This window comes from Alligator sinensis, unplaced genomic scaffold (assembly GCF_000455745.1).
Source record: "Alligator sinensis unplaced genomic scaffold, ASM45574v1 scaffold874_1, whole genome shotgun sequence".
NCBI classification, from domain to species: Eukaryota; Metazoa; Chordata; order Crocodylia; family Alligatoridae; genus Alligator; species Alligator sinensis.
Window position 1 is genome coordinate 1,547,622 of NW_005842302.1, and position 9,642 is coordinate 1,557,263.

General features: G+C 41.3%; 1 long non-coding RNA gene across 1 annotated transcript; it reads left to right on the forward strand.

The window, feature by feature from the left end:
• Positions 1–975: 975 nt before the first annotated feature.
• LOC112551037 lies at positions 976–9,375 on the forward strand. Its single transcript, XR_003095150.1, has 3 exons — positions 976–1,184; positions 1,529–1,636; positions 8,824–9,375. It is a non-coding gene; the product is annotated as an uncharacterized LOC112551037 (long non-coding RNA).
• The last annotated feature ends 267 nt before the right edge of the window (positions 9,376–9,642 follow it).

Here is a 9,642-nt window from a genome sequence, read left to right on the forward strand (position 1 = left end):
TATTTGGCAAATCTCACACTTTGCTTCCAATGCCTGCCCACAGTCTATAGAGCAGAAGACCTGGCCCAGTCATGGGGCAGAGGGCTGAACATGAGAGTCAGGTCCAGAGTCCCCCCCATGGTTAACTGTGCATGTCCTGCATTGAGCAATATGCACTATTGCTAACCTCAAGTGTTCAAAAATCATGAGCCAGATCTCAGAAATGATTAGCTTAAAAATCATGAGTCATTTGAAAGGTACTTAGGAGCTTGATTTGGGTTTTTTGAAATTTTAAGATGGACCCTAAAACACGCTGTAGGTTTTTCTCTGCAACTATAAAGCCTAAAACTTACCATAAGGAAAATAGGAGCTCAGCTTCCAGCAGATTCATATGAAACTAGGTGTGTGAGCAAGACCTGTGATGAACCTGCAAGAATTAGCAGCACTGCATGAGTAGAGCATGGGAGTAGGGCTAAATTGATTCCCTGATTTAAACCGCCCCCCCATTCAGGGAGAGGCTTCACAACTATGGCAGCTGTAGCAATTGTCAGGTTTCAGTAATGACTTCGGAGTATTTCCACTGATTCTCACGATGTACGGGGGATGTGCTTAGTCAGGATAATGCATCTGTGCCAAGGACCTGATGCCGCGTATTTTGCATTTCTTTGCAGGAATAGTTCTCGGCATTGAGCTCTTTGTTTCAGATAGATCGTTGCTGACTGTCCCGTCATGACACACACAAGTGTCACAAGCAAGAGTGGATCTTAGAGTCAAATCCCGACATGCTTCTGTGACTCCATCCCATTGACTTCACACATCAAAGGACAGAATTTAGCCCATAGCCCATTGAATTTCTACCATGTGTTTCTGTTTAAAGTCAAGTCCATCCCATCAGTGTGTATTGCAGAGTGAGATTAGCATCTCGGGGAGTTATTATGAAGAAAGAACAATTGCTTTCAACTCATTTTCTTTTTGTTGTTCTTACAGGATGGAAAATTAAATCTTAAACTATGGCTGGAGTGTTAACTGGAAAACCACTTTGCTTACTTTGAATGACTTTTGGCACTGTGGACTCCTAGATCTCATGGTAGGCTGTTGGGTAAGCCTGCCAGAGCTGCTCTTTTGGTCTGCCTAGTAACAGGAGCAAAAAGAAAGAGAAGAACTAAATTGGCTTAATGCAAGTCAGAGTTGCAATCACTCAGCAGGTAAGTCCTACATGTTTTGGGGGTGAGAGTTGCTGGATCCAAAGGTTGCCTGTTTGCCGTGTGAGTCACAGCAACACAAGTCAAAAGTCGGAGCAAAATGACCCCAAAAAGCTTGAGTTTTATGCCCTTTTATAGATCAAGGCTGAATTTTTTTAATACTAAATTAATGAGAACTGGGGCTTCCAAACCTCTGGGCTTTGAAAAATCTCCGCATTAGAGACCAGCTTGTATTTTGCCTTTGAGTAGCTCTACTTCTGTTTGCATGAAGTCTAATGGGAGCCATTCAAAACAGCCCCACTTTCACATGTCAGTTTGCCTCAGATTTCTGATTTTTATTTTATCAGTTTTTCTCCCAAGATCCACTCACAACGGAGACCCAGCCCTGCATGGATCTCCACGTCTCTGCTGCAAGGGCTGCCTCTTCCCCTCCAGGCTGGGACAGAGAGCTCCAGGTACCCGGGCAGGGAGGGGGAAAGTCATTGGGAGGGGATGGGAAATGCTCCTCGTTCTTCTACTGACTCAGGCTTGCCTATGATTTGTGCAGTATTGGACTCTGTTTCATTTTCACACCTCCTTACACATGTTGGAAACTGCTTCAACGGCACGTTAGAGTTTCCTGGAGAAAAGATTATTGTTGAGGAGCAGGGGAGGCAGTGGTGAGCAGTGTGGAGACAAAGAGCCCTTGTGCGGATGGTGTTGACCTCTGTTGAACGCCACAGGGACTGCAGGTTTGTGGGCAGACCTCAACCTGTTTCAGAAGCACCAATTTGGTCTTTGGGTATTTGGCCAAGGGTGAAATCCTGCGATTCCCATAAATGAACAGAGTTTTCTACAATGAAAATATAGGGAAAATTCTGCCTTGAAATAAGCTGTAAGTGATCCTACTTTGGCCTGGAGTGAAAATTCACCACAGGTACAGAGCCTGCTATGTATCTCAAGGACTGTTGCCGATTCCAACCATTCAAAAAAAGTATAAGCCAGGCCTCAAAAATTCAAGCCACTAAAAATGAATTTGAAATTCTTCTTGCCTTCAGAGTTGGGATTTTTGGGGAGGGAGAAGGGCCTTTCCAAGCTTTTTTCCAGAGCTAAGGACAGCCAGAATTTTTTTTCCTTTTAAATAGAAGTGAGAATCTCAGGTAAGAAAAAATATTCCAGCATGTAGCAAAACGCCAGATACCACTTGACTTGTGATAAAACTGCATGCAGTGGAAGCATATCTCCAGCCCTCTTTTGAGCATCACAGTGGTACCTGGTTTCCATTTTGTCCCTCTGTGCTGAGTGGGACTTCCTCTCTCATTCACAGCAACAGCAGATATTACTTTCTGTTCATTGTGTGAGTGAAAAAAATGGAAAATGCCAATCATAAGGCAAGCAAACCCATGAGTGGCACTGGCGAAATGCCAATTATTCTGCATAGATCTGGGAACAATAGGAGGTCCAGGCTCCATAGAAAAGGTTTGCTGTAAATTCTATTTTAGTGACAGACAAATTTCTGCTTGTATTGAAGGACTTTCTGATCTGTCTTCCTACAGCACTGACATACTTGCTGTGATAAAACAAATCTTTGTTCTGGTGAGTGTTTTCACCTAAATAATAGTGGGGGAAGAGCACTAAAGCAGCAATCTGAGCCATATATTTCCTTTCCCTGCCTTGTAATGAATTAGTGCTGTTGAACTTTAATCAGCCTTTCCTGTTCCTAATTTTTTTGAGATGGTTACCTTTTAAGAGGCTTGTAAAATTGCATTACTAAAATTTATTGCTGTGCTGAAAATGTGTGTGCATGCATTAATTCAGTTTGGCCGGTAGTCTTGCAAAGTTAATATTATGGTGAGGTTCCAGTGTGGTAAATGATTGCTCTGTAAAGCAGGGCTCAGTGTTCCTTCAGCTTCTAACACTTCCTTGAAATGGTGTTTCATTGAAGGTGCCTGCTAAAAAAGAACTTTTAACATAAATCAGTCCCCTAAATTACTGATCCTAGCGCTGGTTCGTATATGGATTTCAATTTCTTTCCATGCCATTTCACTTACAGATTCAAAAGCAGATGCTCCTTTAGAATATACTAGGTTAAAATAACCATTCTTAAACTGTGGTCTCTGGGGCACTTGCTGGTGATCCATGGAGAGCTGCAGTAAGTGTAAATATTATGTGAGTAGTAGAGGATAAGACATAACATTTTGAAGCAGCTGAAGAATAGCTATTTTATCAGTGCTTAATTAACTGCAGTTAGTTCTACAGTTATTGCATTTAGGCTGAGCTGTGCAAAGAAACAAAGTCACCTCATTCTGGAAGTTTAATTAATACTTGCAACCAGTTTTATAAATCAGAAGGACCCACAGATCTGGCACTTCAAATAGTGAGTGGATCTATGGTTCAGACTTGTCATAAATTAAGCAGTTTTGCTTTTCTGCAGTTGGAAGAGAGATAAGATTGTATGGAATATTTTCCAAAGCAGTGAGAGGAATTCAGAAGATATCTTGCAATGTTTTCCCTCTCCTGAAAGGCTTTCTTTGATAGCAGGAGGTAACTCAAGGCTCATATGTTCATGTACAATATTCCAAGGGGCATAACAGATATGAAACTTGCAATAACATTGCAGCTACAAATAAACTCTGATCACTTGGGACTCAAAGAAAAACATAGGAAGTGTCAAAAAACTGAAATGTAACAGAACTACATGGCAGGTGAGTGTCTATCTATTCAGTTCAATTATGCTATACCAGGGGTGGGCAATTATTTCGGGCAGAGGGCCACTTACTGAGTTTTGGCAAGCCATCGAGGGCCACATGACAGGCAGCCAGGGGCGGATAAATATTAATTTTCTAAATTTTTTAGGGGCCCTGGGGGTTGGATTGAATGGCCTGGCAGGCTGTATTTGGCCTGTGGGCCGCATTTTGCCCACCCCTGTGCTATACAAACTATACAATTACAGTTAAACAAGCTGAGCTCCACAGTGGACAGTTTGGTTAGTTGATAACATAGCTCAGCAGTGCAGTAAGTCGTAGCAGCCTCCACAGAAGCAGCTCCATGGGTAAGGAACGCAGTATAAAGGGACATCCTGGGTGTTGAAATATCTACCCTTTCTTGTTTTGCAGGAGCAGGAACTGTATCAGTGCTAATAACATTTTTATTACTTATCCTAGAAAACACTAGTTGATAAAAGTAAGTCATTGTGATGGGCGAGCTAAAGAGAAGTGGGTAGAAAGATAACTTTGTGTTGAGTTCATAACTGATCTGCCATAGACTTCCGGTGCAATTTTGGGCAAATCACTTAATCTCAATGGACCTCGGCTCCCTGCCACTTATTTCACCATCTGCCTGTTTGGACTGTGAGCTCTGTGGGGCAGGAGCATACTTCTGCAGTGCTTCACACAACAGGACCCACATCTCATCTGAGAGGTGTAGCTGCTACTATAAACTGAATAATACACAATCATAGCAACATCAGTGGGCTGAATTCCTCATTCATCTGAAGCATAACTGCTGGGGTGAATTTGGCTGTGGTTGTCATAAGTGTTTCAGCAGCAATAAAAATCAAAGTACCAGGAAAATATTTTGGGAGGTAGATAAAAAAAGAGAAAAACAAAGGAGGAAGTGCAGTGCTCAATCTCTTTGCAGCTTAGATCCCAGGGTGAGGAGCATAGTATAAATACTGAGACAGATAAGACAGCATCTGCTGTGGGCCACCAGGATCAGGGCATGGAGGAGATGAGAAATTCTTGGACCAGTTAACAAGGAAGTCTCCAGAATACTGCACTCCTGGGGGTTTTTTACTACCCAGACAGCTGCTGGGTAACATACAGCTAATCAGGGCAATAACGTATGGCCCAGTTCATTACAAATTCTCTCCCATATGTTTAGAATTGTATTTACCCTCTGATGTGAGCTAGACATCATTATGGGTCTGGTGAGCCAAGGTAAATGGAGTGGCTGCTCATTGTCAAAGAAGTGCCAGTAAGGGTCAGCTGCTTGTTGTAGAATGGAGCTCATCTTTAATATACTTGAGAGTTTTACCCTTGAAGGCATTGATGAATGAATGTTATATACTCTTGAGTTTCTTGGGAGGTGAGGAAGTAAAAAGACGCCCATCATTTTGATTTATCCCTGTAACCTTTGTTGACCTTGAAGCAGGAATTTACAAATACAAAAAGGAACGATCTGTTTTACTGAGTGCACTTAACTAGAGTTCACTTCTGCTGATCAGACGGTGAAAATGGGTTAAAAAGGCCAAGTAAAGCCATTTGATGCTTTCTGGCAATGGGTAAAAGGATATTGTTGTTGTTGATAGACCTCCATGGCCTTTTCCTCCTATAAGCAATAATTTTACCAGCTAACTCACCATGGCCCCAGAAGAGCACTGAGAGCTCAAATATCTCTAATACTGTGCTGAAATGGACTTGCCCCAGCCCCTCCGAGTACAGGGATGCCATGCAGCTAGTTGCTGATGAAATACTATGCTGTTTTTCCCAGCAATGTGCTTCACTGATTGCAGTTGCCAACACGGTCTAATCATTCTAAGGTTATTTTTCTATACCTATGCCATATGCAGATCTCTGTACTTTGATTGTTACACAACCATTCTTAACCAATCAAAGTGTAAGGATTTGCAAAATTGTGATAGTGTCATTCCTCAATTACAATCTTGTGAATATGCAAATATCTCTATACTGACAATTATAATCTTTTGCTGTAATTGGCTTCCATTCTGAGTATTTTTCTAGCTGTTTGGGAGCAATAATATTTTCCCCTCAGTTCCTTTCCTGGTGAGGATACCAAAAAAACTTTAAAACTTACATGGAGTAGAAAAATAACAAAAGAGCAAAGACTGTGAAACCAGTGAAAAAAGCATCTTTTTTTAATTGCTTCTTGCTTCTTCCTCTCTCCCTGGCCTCATATTTGATGGTAGTGGCATTGGGAGCACTTAACCCCATCCCCTCACCAACAGAAAAGGATGGTATTAGCCTATTTCTGTCTGTGTTGTTTGTTTCTATTTAGAAATCCCAGCAATCTCCACAACCAAAACTCCAAACCAAAAAACCCCATAAAAACACCCAAAAAACTAGACCAGCCCCATCCTCAGGCTGATGAAAACTGGTACTGTTCTACTGACTTCAGTAAATATGTGCTGATTTAAAGCTGTGGAAGATTTGCCTTCTTGTAGATATTCTAGGTACAAGGCTTTTGTTAGCTTATATGAAGGGATGGAGATGAGTATATATAACTATATCCTCAGCTAGTAACATGCCCAGCTTCAGTCTCTAAGTTTATGTGGCTCACAACAGAGTTATTGCCTGAGACATATGAGGAATCAATGAACGGCTGTCTTCACTTGGTCTGGGTGAGCTGTACAGCACGTTCTTTTGCATGTCTAGGATTTGAGATGGTAAAGTGAAACAAGAGCTTAGGTTTTTTTCTGCATTTAATTTAGCAATCTTTTCCAATGATTCTTTTGTTCTTATGTCTCTTCTTTTTCATTCCCTCCCATCTCTTGCTAAAAAGTACCTGGGGTCTTTATGTTAAGGATAAAAACCTTTGGACTCGGGAAGATGTCCCCAGGCTTATCATATGAGTGCATTTTAAACTTCCCCTGCCTCACATTCAAACATAAGCACAATTCTTGTCTCACTGAAGTTAATGGCAAAATTTCCACTGAGTTTAGTAGAGCAGGGATTCCACCCACCAGCATTTCTTGCTTGACAGTTGAACCCAGTACTATGGAGTAGTGAAGAGACTGGGCCCAGATCCAGGTTCCTTTAAGGACAATAGAAGTCCTATTGACCTCAAAGGCAATTGATTCAGACTCCTAGATAGTTCCTCTTCGAATGCTCTTTACTAAATGCTGTCCTCAGATATATACACTTAACTCTCAGTGCAAGCAGTGAGACTCATGATGCTTTACATTAGAATCGTATTCTTGTTGCTCTCTGTTTCATTATTGAATTAATAGCATCAGTGGAGTAGATAGAGTAACTCCACTGATGATATTAATTCAATAATTAATGCTTTTGAGTGAAATAATATTTCAGTGCTTTTGAGTGAAATAATTTGGCTGTGTTTAACTTCCCCAATTATTAGAGGGAACTTGCTAATGTCAGTTAAATCAAAATACAAAATGAACATTTTTGGTGGGATCACTCTATCATTTGAAAGTGGTAATGAGGTCACTGTGTTACTTCCTGATCTTTTCTTCTAATATAAGTTTTATTGCACTACACACAGTTGGTGTTTCCTCACTGATAGATTTGTAAATTTTATGCGGGGAGCTGGGTGCTGGAGGAGGGCAGCTATAATTGTCTTTGATTTTATGATAACACTGTGAAAAGGTCAGTGCACTGTAAGTCCAAATGTCTGTGGAGTGGGAACCCTTGGAGAATGTGAGTGGAATGATTTTTGCCTTTACATGAAAATCCATTCAGCACTTCGATGTGTTAATGTATGTGATGTATACCAGTAAGTATAGCAAGACTGGGGGGAGAGTAGGGGGAAATACAGTGCCAGTGATTCATAAGCAACCATGTACAGTACTTGGCATTTAACTATAGAATAACAGCAAGATGGTTGCTGATAGTACAAGGTCCCCTCAGATAATAAAGCTGTTTTATTTGAGATCATCCATCTGTGTCTCATGCTCATGCAGATATTTTCTAGTCAAAGGTTTTCATTTGTCAGTGGGTCTTTCTTCCTGAATATTTGCCTTGGTTCAGCAAAATGGCATGACTTGCTTTTGAAAAATGCCTTGATTTTGGCATATTTTAGTATATTCTGGTACTACACCAGTTTTTTCAATTTTCCACAGTAATTGAAAATGTCTGTCTCAGTTTTGGATCAGCTGTCTCCCTTACTCAATAAGCTTCCTGGCCATTCAAGGGGAAAAATACCTACAAATGAAGATTCATTTGTGTCAGTGAAGGCCAAGGAAAACTTTCCTCAAAGAGGAATTTTTTGAGCTTGGTTTTTATCCTGTACCTGGTAGGTGATTGTCAGGCCCTTTTTCTGAAAAACACAAATAGACTGAATATTTCAAACCAGCCATCTGTGGGGTGAGTATCCCACTTAGGTTTTTGACTCCTTAAATTGATTAATAATTTCAATAGTCTTCCATTATAATTGCAGTGCAGGTGTACCTGCTGTACTCTAAAAGGAGTCCAAGGACTATGAACTTCATTTTCATCCAGTTCAGAAGCAAGTAAGGCAGTAGAGAACAACCACTTCACTGTGTGTACAAGTAATCTGTGTTTAGCATTTTACAACAGTGAGTGAAAGGCAGGAAACACAAGACATTGCATTTCAAATATCCATTCTTAGAAGAAGCATACTAACGAAAACGAAGCTTACTATCTAAATGACCAGTCTTGAAAACTCAAGCCTGTGTTTTGTCACCCAAAATAGGTGCAGTCCATGCAGTGGCAGGGCAAAGTTGTTGATATCAGTCTACCATCATGTGTCACCTTCACGTCAAAAACTTCTGCACCAAGCCTTGTAGAAATAAACAGTCCAGTTAATCCAGTGTTCCCCCAGTTGGGTGTCTGGCCTCTCTCTTAAGACTTGGAACAAGGGCATTGACTCCACGGGGGTTGTTAGCACATGGGTAATATGTCTGCCTGGAACAGACCTGAGGTCACTAACTTCTTTCATGTCATAGAATTTCCCCAAGAGACATGGAAACCAAGTTCAACCTTCAGAAGAGCCATGGAAAACCTCAAAGGCAGCAGAAATAGTGCAAGAAAATCCCACTGAGAGACAAGCCACGTAGAGGGACTCTGCCTCCCCTGCATGTTCTGGAGATGTCCTTCTTGACAGTATCCAAATCCATGCCACTCTGCAGGTGAATTGAAAAGAGGGGCGTATCGTAGACGGGGCAGGCTGTGAGCAGATGCTGGATGATTATTACTTGGATCCACTGACCAAAGCAGCCCACTGACCCCTGAAAAAGGAGAATACAGGAAATGCTGCCATCAGGCTGAGGTAGCAGATGCTTCACTGGGGTGAGGGAAAAAGGTTATTGAAGATTCGATGTACCGAATGCCCACAGCAATCCTGTGTGCAAAGCTGCTTTACTCTCATTTGACCTCAGAATTTCAGTTCCTACCAGCCCAGGAAGGGTTCCTCCAGCACTGACCCAAGAGACAAAGACTTTCTGTCTCATTACTAATTCCTCAAGTCATCTTCCTCCCTGGTTTAAACTTAAGTCTCTCCAAACTTCCCTAGCAATATCCAGTATCTATTCTTCCTGTCACTTAGCCTTGAGCTACAGCCGGACTAAACAAACTGGACTCCTCAAGGAACTGGTACTGTGACAGTACATTTTTTTTTTTGTGAAATATGTAAGCAGACGATAACGTTCTTGAAAGATACTTCAGAAGAGAGTGAAATACGGCAATTTGTTACATATTCTCAGTGATTCTAGTCATACAAAGGGCTTTTGAGCATTTGTCTTTTTTGCCTCTTTTCATGTTGTTTG